General features: G+C 44.3%; 1 protein-coding gene across 2 annotated transcripts in view; it reads left to right on the top strand.

The window, feature by feature from the left end:
- The first annotated feature begins 1,349 nt into the window (after positions 1 to 1,349).
- The window catches only part of kdm6ba (lysine (K)-specific demethylase 6B, a), a 212,279-nt gene continuing 198,228 nt past the window's right edge, over positions 1,350 to 15,400 (top strand). For both annotated transcript variants that reach the window (XM_063186338.1, XM_063186336.1), the window contains exons 1-2: positions 1,350 to 2,668; positions 14,661 to 14,763. The gene's annotated coding sequence lies outside the window, so the exon portion shown is untranslated. The remainder of the gene's footprint in view (positions 2,669 to 14,660; positions 14,764 to 15,400) is intronic.

Here is a 15,400-nt window from a genome sequence, read left to right as displayed (position 1 = left end):
ATAATAAATGAATAATAAAAAAAAAGAATTAAAAAAGTACTAGTAAGATAGTACTATATAAAAAACAAATATTCTCTCTCTCTCTCTCTCTCTCTCTCTCTCATATGACTCAGGAGAGGATTTAGCCACACCATCCCTGTGGAGCAGATGCAAACTTAAACAAATGTCCTTCTCTCCTCTCTCCTCTCCTCAGCTGCTTTGTCACTGCATATTTACTGACCAGATCTATGTATCCAATTTCACAGTCTACCGTACCCTCTCTCAACTCTTCTAATTTCAAAGGGGTTTATTTTTTATTTATTTTAGCTGTGGGTATTGAGTCATCTAAAACTCCAGACGTTACTCCAGCTGTCTGAATGTCTGCTTTTGCAGAAACTCCCTATACCCCTCACTCAACACACGCACGCACACACACACACACACACACACACACACACACACACACACACACACACACACACACACACACACACACACACACACATTGAACATCTTAGTGAGACAGAGACCCTTCGAAAACACACATTCACTCTCTCGCATACAGAGAGAGAGAGAGAGACAGGGAAAGATAGAGATTGAGGCAGCCGCACACAGGCCTATGTACAGTACCGTATGAGTCTCTGTCGTCCAGAGCCCAGTACACTCCAGGAGTGTGAGAATCAAATCAAGACAACAAACGGCTTCTAGACTGGTGAGAAGGAGACAGAAGAACAATGGAGTCGATTCAGAACACTAATAAAGAAAAGAGTACGGGAAAGGAGAGGCGGGGTGAGGAGGAGGGAGGAGGGGGATGAGAAGAGTTCCCCATGTACTGTAAGACACGAGAAGAGAGGAGGTTTGGAGAGCAGAGCGGGCATGAAGTAGAGACGTGAAAGGGTTAAGCAGCTCAGAGTGGCATGCATTCATGCACCGCTCACTCACTGTCCTGTGTGTGTCTGTGTGTGAGAGAGAGATGAATTGAATAGCTTCCCTTACTGTATGGCAAAGCCCCCCCCCCTCTCTCTGTTCTGAATGATAGGGTGTGTGTGTGTGTGTGTGTGAGAGAGAGAGAGAGAGAGAGCTCATACAGTAAGGGTTTCTATGTGGCCCTGTGTACCACTGTATTGCTTGTCTCTGTGCTCATAGCAACACGTCGAATTCAAATTCAAATAGACCTCCCAAGGCCCCCATTGTAATCAGTGTAGTCCTCAAGATCTGAAAACTGTGTGCCTTGGTGGGAAAGTGTGTGTGTGTGTGTGTGTGTGTGTGTGTGTGTGTGTGTGTGTGTGTGTGTGTGTGTGTGTGTGTGTGTGTGTGTGTGTGTGTGTGTGTGTGTGTGTGTGTGTGTGTGTGTGTGTGCAGGAGTGTGTGTGCGTGCAGGAGTGTGTGTGAGAGATTGTGTGCGCGTGACAGTGTTTGGGTGTGGGTAAAGGGTGTTGTGTGGCCCACCTCATCCTAGATTGTAATAAGTGAACACAAATTCTGTTGAGTGTTTTGTTAATTTGTCAAGTTTTCCCTCCCACCTGAGAGCACACATGTCTGACTGTGAGAGATGAATAGAGGGATTTCACAAGTCCTACTCTGACCTCTGAATATGCTTCACTCCAAGACCACAACCACCCGAGTTGCCAATTAGTGAGAATAGAAAATGTCATTCCCGTTTTTAGAATAACCCATTCTCAGATGGCAGTCTGTTGAGTTGGTTATATCAGATCACAGATTATATCTGATCTTGCTGGCTTTGAATAGACCGCAGAGAAATTATGTGGGTGTTTTTTTCTTCCACACCAAGTACCAACGTTTCCTCCAAGTGCTCCTACGCGTTTCCGAGGAAGTCGGACTGTGTGCTGGAGGAAGTCGCGGCGCGCTATTCCCAAATGTTTCCCGGAAAAGATGAAGAAATTGTGGGAATTTTTTGGGAAGTCACTGCCTCCTGTGCTTTCCCTAGGAGTGAGGGAGGCGGGGCACCTTCGTCCAAGACTCGTCCACCGAAAATAACCTGCATGCGAGGGAGAGAGAGGGAAGATACTTCTAGAGTAAAAGTGAGAGGGAGAGAGGGGAAAAAGGAGAGGGGAGGAGGAAGAGGAGAGGATGGGCACCCCAAAAAGCAGAGAGGGACAGAAGACGAGGTTGAACGGAGTGTCTGCGTTGCAAGGGAATATAAACTGCGCAATTTTCGACTCCTCTCCACCGCTTTTGCCTGCGCTTGCCAGCCTTCACAGAACCGCCACACGACTCCTGGACATGCAAACAACATCCGTGCAGCTTGTGAGGATTTTACCAGGCGTTCACTGCTGGACGACGTTTTGGACAACAAGAACATTGCGTGGCTGGCTATCGCTGCGACATTGTCTTAATTACATGGCAAATCCCCTGGAAACAACTGACAGAAGAGAGCCACTGTAACGGTCACTGCTTCACATCTTTGCGTCGGTTTCATAACCCGTGTGCGTGTGTGGAAGTGTACCCGCTCGCCTCTCGTTTCTAACATGCGTATCGATTTGGAATGCGTAATTAAACCTTCAAACATGCCCACGTTCGTGTTGCGTGACTTGCCAGGCGTCCATTTGGATGCGTAGAGGGGAATGCACACCGCGGCTGTCTTTTTGGATGGAGCACTGAACATACTAACGTTTTGGAAAACCGTCAAACGGGCACCTCCCAGCCACGCTCAGCTTTTTGGCATCAGGTAAGGAGGCGGCAAAGCACTTTTTACACTTCACACATCAGCATGCCAATAACAGGTAGGCTACTCGTCGGTATCTTACTACATGATGCGCTCCGCATCTTGTCAACATGCAACGTTCTGGTTTTTACATCCGATTAAACCCAGCCATGTTGGTGCGCACATTGATTAATGCTATGTTCGCGTGCCTAATCGCATCAATTAATTGGCAGTATGAATCCCCAGCTCCTTAATAAAATGGAGTCCAAACACACAGGGTCCGCTTTGCACCCGTTCATTCAAACTAACTCTGCGCCAGAGATTTTGGAGAGGTGTAGGCTACCCAACATTCACAGTTGGCGTGATAGTGTGTCGGCTGTGAAATGTGTAGAAACTTGCCCCCTGTCTCTAGCCAACAGCTTCCAAGGAAACTGATGAGCTCATTCAGTTACTCCGGGTTTACGGGAAGCGAGTAGGAGTTCGGGGAGATGATGCGTTGCAAAATCTCTACTAGCGAAAGCCCACGCTTTTCTCGCAATGGAAATGACGGCTCTCGCACAGTCATATCGGCTTACAAATCGGTTATCTGCAAACACGATTTGTTTTCTGTACAAGTGCGTTGAGTATGGTGTTAACATGTTCAAGCTTCTTGGTGTGTGTGTGTTAAATAATTATTTTCTGAGGTAATCGCGGCCATTGAATGGAACTGTGTGCCTGTGCTGGTCAAACAGATGGAGTGTCGCGTTTTCTTTCTGAAGTGTCATGTGGCGAAGTTGTGGCGGGTTCACAGAATTTCCAGGAAGAACGTTTGAATTTTTTCTCTGTTTTTTTCCTCCGTCCTCCACTCCTCTCGCTTTCCTCTCTGTCACCGCCCCCTTGCGTAGTAAGCGTTATGCCCAAAAACAAACACCAGAGGACGCCCCAGCTCTACAGCTTGACGATTTGGGCTTTCCAGAGGCTTCCAAAATTAAATGACATAAAAATAATAGGGATGATAGTGAGTCACAATCATCCTTGTGGTGAGCTATGGTAAATCCACAAACTACCACAGTTTAGACGACATTAACCAACACACCAAGGCACCATCTTGACCAGAGCCTAAGATAGGCTCAAGTCAATACCATAATACTTTGAACAGACAGGGGAAAAATGATGAAGGAACAAGTCTAAAGCTACTGATTACAGTGGGCATTGGCAACCTTGCTTGCAGAGCAATAAATGCATGCAGTATTGATAGAATGAGAGCCAGGCTGAAACAGAACAAATAATGCACTGCAAAGAACAACCCTTTCTCTGAAAGCGTGATGTCACATATAGGCTATAGCAAGCCAAGACCGGTGAATTTGAGACGAAGACAAGACGAAGAATGAAGGCAATCAACACTAGCAAGACCAAGACCATGAAATAAGCATCTTTAACCCTTTTGTGGAGAGCCTCTGTTATGACATTATTCGGTAGCGCTTTACTTGACGCCGGTGTCATAAGCATGTCATTACAGTGTCATAATAGTGTCATGGCACTGTCATAGATAAGTCATAAACATTATGTCCATGTCATAAACCTTTTAAGACACTTTTGCCATAGCCGAATGTCACTTAAGGCCAACAGTCATAAAATGTTTATGACATGGACATAATGTTTATGACACATGCATAATGCATGCACTATTATGACACTATTATAACACTGTAATGACGTGCTTATGACACCGGCGTCAAGTAAAGTTTTACCCATTATTCTCACCAAAATGGTGATGGCATTGTCTTTTTCTAAAGACTGTTGCTGATGTCACAGCAATGTTGTTATGATTTAATTAAGCATTTTCAGCAAATAGTGAATAGGAGCTCCATCTGCATGAAAAGGCTACAATTGATCTCAGCCACCATTGGTTGTAGCCCAGTGGAATGATCTAATAGTCACTGAAAAAAACTTTACTACCATATCCTACACATACACCACTATGACAGTCCACATAATAGGCTACATTACGACGTGGTCATTGCCAATCTGGTAACATCATATTTATATCAGGAGCCGTGTCCTGCAGGGTTAAGACCAGGGCTTTGAACCGTTATTTTTTTCCAAACGTTCCGTTCCGAACAGAAACGGAATTATAACGTTTCCGGTTTTGAGTTCCACCAATAAATTGACGTTCCCGAACCGGTTAGAACCAAAAAATATTGTTCCCGGAAAGGTTAATTTCGTTCCTGTCAGCTGATTACTCCCCATAGGCCTAACTGATGTTAACCAAGAAAGACGGAAGTGCAAATGAGTCAGCCTACATTCCAAACTGTTTATTCAAGCGGATGAAAAGAATATCCTCCAGAATTTTGTCATTCAGGGACGACCTAAGCGGAGAAGCAGAGAATAAACCTCAATTATGAAAATGTGCGCTCTACGCTGACTTGGGTCACGGGGAACACTATGATGGACATTGTGAGTTTGTGCATATTTGAAGCGGCCATGGATGCCCAATAACGCCGAAACATTGTCGGTGCGCTTTACACGCGCTTCCCTGCAATGTCTTACAATAATGCAATGCAAACTCTGTCCTTTTGTATGACAGTGGTTTCTCTTAATTAAGATGTGGAGTGAAGACTTTGTAATCTACAGCTCTCTCTCCATTCAGTCAGAGAATGTCTGATGTCACACAAGACGTGAACCTCAGCCGTCATGGTAACGTGCGCAGGAAAATAATTACTTTTTTTTTTAGTTTAAGGAACGGTATTAACCGGTATTAACCGGTTACCATTATTTTTTAAATTTTTAAGTGTTCCCGTTCCAGAACATAAAAAATAATAACGTTTCCGGTTTCGTTTCTGTTCCCTGTAAAATACAAAAAGTTTCTGGTTTTCGTTTTCGTTCCTTGAACCGGTTCGAAGCCCTGGTTAAGACATCCAATTCTGCCAGCTACACTGCTACTACGTTGGTTCGTTGTGATGGAGAATAGAGAGCAGGTGTAGATACAAGTCTGATGGATTTCTACACCTCCTTTCAGAGGAATGAGAAATGGCCGTGTCGTCTACAGTACAAAGTTGTCTATTTACTCTTGCAGTGTGCTGACTGTGACTCTGATGAGTGTTCAGAGATGAGTGCTGTTGATTCTACATCGGAGCCAGTGGTCCAAGCTGGGCAGCGAAGGAGAAAAGATTCTGCTCCTCTGTCTCTGGACACTTGCTCTGATTCTCCCCAGGCCGGCCGCTGTAAAAGCAGACCTCCCAGAAGGGGCCTGCAAACTAACCCTTGAAGAAGAGGTCCTGGCTGCAAGCTAAACCTTCACCATTGTCTCTGTATGAGACACTGCTACTGGGGTCTGTCCTTCCCCTGCTCACCATGGCCATGGGATGGTAATGGATTGGAGATGGATGGATTACATTTTATATAAGTGTTTCTCAACGGGGGCACTACAGCCCCCCAGGGGGCGGTAGGGGGACGTTGAGAAGGAGACAGCTGAGAAGAGGGGTGCTGAGTTGCCATTGGGGGTCATTAAGCTATGATTTTTTTTTGATACTAAGGTGAGTGTGGCAGGCTTAAAGTATGATGAGATCAAGGGGGTTTTGGGAGACTTATGATGCTGCCAAGGGGGCGTTTGTTCGAAAAAGGTTGAGAACCACTGTTTTATAAAGGTCAAGGAGAAACCCCATCTTCTGCAACTCTAGACTTGCCACGCCATCCTCTTCATACTGTTGATCCCTTTTCATGCGATGAACGTTGTGAGGGTTATTGTAGTTGCTCTAAGATCAAGCAACCTGTTAGTATCAGAACGCCTTAACATTGTGTGGGACTCAGGTCATGGCATTGTGAAGACCATACCAATGCTAGATAGCTGTGTAAACCCTCTTTTATATGTCAAGTCAAGTGAGGTCAAGTCGGCTTTATTGTCCATTTCTTTACATGCACTGGTCATACAAAGAATTTTAAATTATGTTTGTTACTTTCCCATGCAGACATAGACTTAAGGTGTGGACATAGACAATTTAGACATAGACAATTAGACATAGACAGTAAGCATACATTCCACCTAAAGTACCTATACAATACCCATACAGACATATAAAGTGCAAGACCGTGCAACAGCAGACATGCATAGAACGTATATTAAAAAGAGGTAGTGTTGTGCATTTCTAGTGCATATCCATATGCTTGGTCATTTCAGAGATGTTTCCAACACCAGAGGTGTCAAAAGTGAAAGCAGAAGCAAATCCATGGCATACGTACTGTCTAGACTAGTGCTTCTCAATGGGGGCAGCACAGCCCCCCAGGGGGTGTTGGGAGCTCCAGGGGGCGTTGAGAAGGCTGAGAGCTGAGAGGGGGCGGTGCTTAGTTGCCATTGGGGTGTATTAGTCCATTTCATTTTTTAATACTAAGGGGAGCGTTGTCAGGCTTATGATGATGTCAAGGGAGATGGGAGGCTTGTGATGAGGCCAAGGGGGCGTTTGTTCCAAAAAGGTTGAGAACCACTGGTCTACACCATTACATAGTTGTTACATCAGTTATTCCAGTCTACCTATTTAGGTAAATAAACTGTGTTGCTACTGAAAACAAAACAAAAAAAACCTGCCACACATTTGATCCAACCATCTCAGAATCAGCTGATTGTAAGACAGGTACTGTAGTCTACTTTAACTGGAAGGAAACAGTAACATCATTTTACTTCTACTTTTGACACCTCTTCCCAACACCCAAAAGAGCCAAAGGGAAAAACTTTCTAAAATGTTAGAAGGTTAGATTGAGCTGCTTGACCTTGCATATGATAATATACTATATTGTCAGTTTACACCGAAATTCATTTTGCATCCCTGAGCAAGACTCTTTTAAGACAGGACATACACATAACATCACATCACAAGACTATTGCACAACTGACAAACACAGAGGAAACAGGCCTACAGACATACATGCATACATACCTGTACATTACATACAAACCACATAAGACACTTTTTACACTATACTTTGTGTAGCTCTGCTCGGCCGTGGGTCTGGCCCCCTCCTTCCTCTCTTATCTCTCAGTCTCTTTGCCATTTCTGTCACACACCACAGTGACGGAATTACATGTTCTGCAGAGCTCTGATAGAGAGTGAGGTAACCACTACACTCTGAGTGTGTGTGTGTGGCTGGGGGTTGGGGTTGGAGGGTAAGCAAAAAAAAACATTGTAGCATATTCTCGGCTTATAAATAAAAAGGGAAAAAAGGGCACACCTAAGGTTTGTGTGTCTTTTGGACCTTCATCAGAACAGAGTGCAGATGGCATTGTTTAGAAGTCTCCACGAAATCCAGCACCTTTTCAACAGAGCGGCCGGTGACCCTTCACTAGTATATTCTTAGCTAAAATATTTTTGTGAATGAAGTTGTATGAACTATTATTCCTTAACCTCATGAACATAGCATATTTTCTATTTCTCACATGCCGTATGCATACACTTTTTTATTAGAAGAAAAGACATGTTTGTACATAAGAAACATGGACAAATAGTAAAGCACTAACATAAAATCCAAAACAAAACAACAACAGGCACAAAAAAGAACAAGGACAAAAAAAACAAAAAGCATACACACATTCTAGACATACACTTATAGAATTGGTAGGACGCTGGTTTATCAGGATAATCAGGCTTAGCTATGGTGCTCATGGTCCATGCATGCTGTGCTTGATGCTGCTGCTGCAGATTCTGCTGTGGCTGTATCTCTCCACTCAGGGCTGAACTGGGGGAGAAATAGGGCCTGGGTACTTTTGGCTGAAAGGGGCCTCTCATAATTAGTGGTGCAGAATTGACTCACCGGTGGGCCTCGTACCCTTGTACGACCCTATTTTCAGATTTATTATTTTACATTTCTGTAAATAGGGCCCCACAAGGGTGCAGGGCCCACTGGGAAATGCCCGGTATGCCTGATTGGCCAGTCCAGCCCTGTCTCAACTTCCTTGTAATCAGGCCTGCGGACACACATTCTAGACATAAACTTATAGAACTGGTGGGACGCTGGTTTTACAGAATAATCAGGCTTTGCTATGGTGCTCATGGTCCATGCTGTAGTTCAGTGATTCTCAAAGTGTGTTCCGGGGACCACTGGTGGTCCACGACAGAGCTCAGGTGGTCCGCAAGGGGATTTCTACATTTCAAAGACAAGCTAGCAGTAGGCTATATTTGTAACATTATTACAACGCTAAGCATAGCTGAAGTCATATTTTCACCACAATAAGACAGGCTTGTAATGTGAATAAAAAGTAAATGATCTGCATCGAAATGAGTAGTGTCGAATTAGCACCCCTCAACTGTCAATTCAGCTACCAGGTGGTCCCTGAACATTTTGCGGGGGACAAAGTGGTCCTCAGTCTGAATATGTTTGAGAAAAACTGCTGTAGTTGATGCTGCTGCTGCTGCTGCTGATGATGATGATGATGATTCTGCTGCTATGGCTGTATCTCTCCACTTGCTTGTAATCAGGCCTGTGGACAGTGGGGGGACATCAAAGCTTGTAATCAAAGCTGATGCCATCTGCCTGCCGTCTTGGATGCAACCCTACCCCTCTGCCCACCACCTGCCACCACCAAATACAAACCCATGTATCTCTAAACACCATACTGGCACACGCACGCGCGCGCGCACACACACACACACACACACACACACACACACACACACACACACACACACACACACACACACACACACACACACACACACACACACACATACACACCAGGGGTGTAGTCTACGTAGAACGCAGGTATACGCAGTATACCCACCTCAAAATTTCAGGGATTTCAGTATACCCACCTAAAATGTATTGGTCCATTATTTAGAATAGCACAAATATATACGTACAGTATACCCACCTCAAAAAATGCTCAAATATACAGTATACCGACCACAAAAAAGTAGACTCCACCTCCACGAATGACACACACACACACACACACACACACACACACACACACACACACACACACACACACACACACACACACACACACACTGCACATACAACCAAACACAAAGCCCTGTCTCTTCTCTCTTTAGTCAAGTCAAGTCTATGTAACAGGAGTTTGAGATTGCGTTTGACAAGTCTCCAATGTGCAGTTTAACTAAAACATTTAAATAAGACATTGACAGTAATCTCTCTCTCTCTCTCTCACTCACACACACGCACACACACACACACCACATTTACTACTCGGTATGTCCCGCAGAGCCAAAAGCCAGCACTACATTTTACAGTATGAGTAGAAGTAGAGTGGAAATTGACATTATAAGCTTGCAGCCCCTTTGTCTGCACCTCTATTGTCTGGTGGCTAAATCTGTCACTTTCCTGTTATGCAGGCCTTCAACTTCATTTCAACTTCTAACAAAAACACAATAGGTGAATTTATATTTCCAGTGAATGAAAATTGTGTTCTTGAGTTGAGCGTAAAATACCACAATTAAAGGGCAACTCAATTTCAATGTACTGTTGTATTGCTCACGCTACCCTTGACTTGTCAGTACCCGGTGACGCCACATTTTTTGGCTCAGCCCTTTCCGAGATATGAGCTATTCTAATGGGGGCTACTTTTGTTTACATTTCAATTTTTTTTTTTTTAAATTCCCAAAAACATCCAAAAGGTTATGCAACATCAGCAGACAGCTATCAAACAGTGATACCTAGGCCTATGCTCATATAAAAAAAAAATATGTAAACAAAAGTTGCCCCCATTAGAATAGCTCATATCTCGGAAAGGGCTGGGCCAAAAACTGCGGCATCACTGGGTACTGACAAGTCAAGGGTAGCGTGAGCAATACAACAGCACATTGAAATTGGCTGGAGTTGCCCTTTAAGTTGAACTATGAATTAATTGAGAAATGATCAGCTGTATGGTGAGCAATGTGGATGGATATGAATGAGAGTGAACCTTGAATGACCTGGCGCTGAGGTTTTGCTGGCTGCAGGTCTTCAACTTAAACACTAGATGGCGACACCTGAACAGCCTTTGCAAACCCAAGACAATGCGAGCCCATACCATGTCATATGCAGAGACAGTTTAATGTGCTTCAGAAATGATCTAAAAGCTAGTACATTTAAAAGCACAGTAGATGATACACGAATGAAAGTATACAAAATAAAAGGATTGGAGTACTAGAGAATAAGACATCTACCGACATTTGACATCTGCTCAAACATAAGCCTCATATTGTGATTGTTGGGTTAGGGTAGATTTGTTCATTTGTCGGATCCCCATTAGCTGTTAATAAACAGCTTGCTAATAAATTTCACTTTATCAATATAAACATCAACCATCTTAAAATATCTCTTTCCTAAAATATCTTGACTTGTTTTTTTTTTTAACTGGCTTTAGAATTTATTTGAGAATGAATAACATGCAAGTTTCCTGACCTGACTGCTGATCTGAAATGTTGTGGTGATAGTGTTGACATCTTAGCAAGTATGAGTTTGGCGGCCCACATTTCCTGTGACGCCGTACCTTATTTCCCAACCTGGAAACCTTGGACTGGGCAAGCTGACTATCTCTTGAATGTCAAATCAACCTCTGATATGTAGCCAGTGAAAATCGAGCATTTCCAAAGGCAGATGCACTAGTTCTGTCACTGACCCCACTACAGTAGTAGTATATGGATCAATGATGTATGAGTAGCACATGTCAGGGTGGTGCCACCACAGCTAATGCCACTATTGCATTGAGCCCACTAAGTGAAAGTGAAAGCCCATTGGGAAACTCCAACTCCCATTTTCATTGTGACATAGCACTCCACAGCACACAAGTGAACACTGCACACTGCACACAACAAAATTGCATGTATGCCTCACCCGTACAAGGGGGCAGCCCTCAATGGCGCCCCTGGGGAGCAGTGCGGTGGGACGGTAACATGCTCAGGGTACCTCAGTCATAGAGGAGGATGGGGTAGAGCACTGGTTGATTACTCCCCCCACCAACCTGGTGGGCCGGGAGTCGAATCAGCAACCTTTGGGCTACAAGTCTGACACCCTTAACCGCTTACCCATGACTGCCCACTAGTATATGAGGTCAGAGGAAAGGGTGGTCTGATGGATTTGAGCTTCGACCAGTAGCATGTAGACATTAGGTAGATGTGTGTTCAGACCGCCCTCTTTGAGGATTTTCCTCCAGTCCTTCTAGAACTCCCATAGAACTATCCTGCAAAGTGCTTGTGACATTGTATGACAGCTCACAATTTTTACAAACATGTTAATAGTGTGAAACAGCTGTGTGACCTATAGCAATAGCATTTGTGTAGCACATTATAGAAATATAGAGAAATATTGAGGCTCTGCCCTCAGGGCCCCCTTGACTCCTGGACCCTTGGGTCTGGGCCCAGTAGGCCCTTGCAGTAATCTGCAGAGGTGGGATCAAGTCACTAATGTGCAAGTCAGCCTCAGTAAGTCTCAAGTCTTACCACTCAAGTCCGAGTCAAGTCACAAGTCAAGACACATTTGACCCAGTCAAGTCCAAGTCCAAGTCCAAGTCGTACCCAAGCCAAGTCAAGTCCAAGTCTCTTTTTTATTCTTTTTCAATTTTTTCCATTTTTAACCTGTCTTTGAGGATACTACAGGCATGGCTTATCTGACTTTTCAATTCTGCAAGTCACCTGAAGAGGGCGCCCTCTGCTTAGTCTGCTCCTGCTGTATTGTTTGCCTAGTCAGCTCTCTGTGTGAACAGTGAGAGAGTGCCTGAGCACATTCCTCACCACACATGTGCAAAGACATTGCTTTCCTTTCAGTGTGTGTGTGTGTGTGTGTGTGTGTGTGTGTGTGTGTGTGTGTGTGTGTGTGTGTGTGTGTGTGTGTGTGTGTGTGTGTGTGTGTGTGTGTGTGTGTGTGTGTGTGTGTGTGTGTTGTTCTGCATGCACATTGCTTTGTGTCCGGTGTGTGTGTGTGCATGTGTGTGCATGTGTGTGTGATGTGTCTGCATTTAAAAGTTTACAAAAGACACACATCCACCTCTACAGTGAGCTGTGTGTGTGGGCGTGAGCATGAGGACCCCTGTCAGTCAGGAATGCTGATAGGCTGGCAGGCATGTCCGTCACACGACCGGGTCACAGAGTTTGTCCAAGCCTCACAGCAGCCAATCATAGAGCCCCCTATGCCCTTGAGTGACATGAGCGATGACCAATGAGATTGCAGACAGGGTGAATTATTGCTGTGACTACTGTGTTTCAGAAATCCATCAAGGTCAATCAGCAACCACACCCACACACCATGCACACACACACACACACACACACACACACACACACACACACACACACACACACACACACACACACACACACACACACACATACACATACAAACACATACAAACACACACCTACACACACACAAAAACACACACACACACACACACAGGACACAAACCAATGTGTATGCAGGGCAACACACACAGGCACACACACACACACACACACACACACACACACACACACACACACACACACACACACACACACACATCCTATGATGATCAAGTCAAGAGTGCAAAACAAAGCACACCAGCATTCCGGCGTCTTGACAAATGATGTCATTTTTGTTGTCATTGTCGTCGCCATGGTAATTGCCTTCCTCGTTAAGCATAATTGTCCTTGTGTCTTAAACACATCCTGTGCGCTTGTAAACACAAGTTGACAGATTATGTCTCTGTGTCACCGCACAAGATCACTCTTGCATCCCTCGTTAACTACCATAACGACATCGCAGACACACACACACACACACACACACACATTCTATAATGGCATGAGACACACACGTGCACACACACAGACGCAGACTTACACACACATTCTATATATAATGGCATGACACATACACACATGCGCGCACACACACACACACACACACACACACACACACACACACACACACACACACACACACACACACACACACACACACCATAATGACTTTATGGCTTAAATGACTGTCATTAGTTTTGGAGTCGACTTGTGTGTGTGGAGCGTAAGCTGACACATAGCGTCTGTTGTGTCATTGTGGCTGTTGTCGAAATGATTTTCCCCTTCAGTTGTAATGGGCAAGTGCTAAGTGGCATCTGGAAGACTTTGTTGTCATCAGCCCATAAGTGACATAGTTTATGTTAGGGACTTTCTAACTGCCTTTTTACTCTGAAGTGAAGACAGCACTTTGTGTGGAAGTTGTAAAAATAATAATAAAATAAAAATGAACAGTCATTCTCCTAAATTGAATAAAAAAACTCAATATAATGTCTTCAGGGGACCAGGATACTATTCCAAGAACAAGGCTAAGTGATCATCCTAGCTAAGTTAACCTACAGGAAGTGGTAAACCTGCTAAAAGATATTCCACAGGTATCATTCAGCTAAGATAAAGAGGACTCCAGGCTCTTCTATTAGATGATTTACCACTCCCTCAAGATGAACTTAACCTGGATTACTGCTTGGCATGGTTCTTGGAATGTTCCCAAACTTGTCAAGATGGGAGGTGTTTGTTGTCAAGATGGGAGGTGTTTGTTGTCAAGATGGGAGGTGTTTGTTGTCAAGATGGGAGGTGTTTGTTGTCAAGATGGGAGGTGTTTATTGTCAAGATGGGAGGTGTTTGTTGTCAAGATGGGAGGTGTTTGTTGTCAAGATGGGAGGTGTTTGTTGTCAAGATGGGAGGTGTTTGTTGTCAAGGCTGAACTATCCAGACAGTGCTAGGAGGATCCTGGGAGGCACACTTTACTGCCACCAAACAAATATGGATAATAACACATAACAAATCAGAGGTTCTGCAAAGACACCTAGTTTATCATTGTTTCGGGGCTGTCGTGGCCTAGTTAAGGAGATGGGCTTTACATCAGTGGTTTGTAGGTTTGAATCCCACTCTTACCACTCTCTATCTCACTCTCTGGCTGAGGTGCCCTTGAGCAAGGCCCCTAACCCCACACTGCTCCAGGGACTGTAACCAATACCCTGTACTTAAAATGACTATACGTGTCTTTTGCTAAAAGTGTCAACTGAGTGTAATGTAATGCATTTCTCCCCCAGGCTTTCTAATGGGAAGTCATGCAGCCATGAGTCCATGTCCATCAGGCACCCCAACAGGCTGGGGCTCTGGGCTGACAACACACCTACCAACATGGGTGGACAGGTGAGGCATCCAGACGAATCACACACACACACACACACACACACACACACACACACACACACACACACACACACACACACACACACGCGCGCGCGCATGCAGGCCCAAAATATGGGCTCCTCAATGTATCATTAAGAGCATTTTACTATCTTAGTGGACACATCTGGCCCCCACAACGGTTGTTAGGTGTGTACACACACACAGATGCACGCACCCACACACACACACACACACGAGTGATTCTCTAATTCGCCTACACTTTTAAGTCCGTGGATTTTATTTGGCAATTCCATTAACTATTAACTGCATCCAATGATGTTTTGGACATTAGAAAACATTTATCTTTCATATAATACAGAAAGTGTAGACATAGCATTATTTCCCTCAGCAAGAATGAATATTTAATACTGGTTTTGGGCGTTTTCATGCCGTCCTGTTTTCCAAATGTCAGATTCAGTCTTCATATTAGCATGTAAAGAAACTTGTTTTGCCCAAGACGATTGCAAATGTTGATTCACAGTAATCATCACAATATGACAAAACTGTCAGAAAGACCACTGTCCTTTCCATTATACATGAAATTTGCCATTTTGTGTGTGTCCACGAAAACTGTGTTAACCGTGTCACGGTCTGAAAC

The sequence above is a fragment of the Engraulis encrasicolus genome, chromosome 21, assembly GCF_034702125.1.
Source record: "Engraulis encrasicolus isolate BLACKSEA-1 chromosome 21, IST_EnEncr_1.0, whole genome shotgun sequence".
NCBI classification, from domain to species: domain Eukaryota; kingdom Metazoa; phylum Chordata; class Actinopteri; order Clupeiformes; family Engraulidae; genus Engraulis; species Engraulis encrasicolus.
This window is presented reverse-complemented; position numbering and strand designations above follow the sequence as displayed.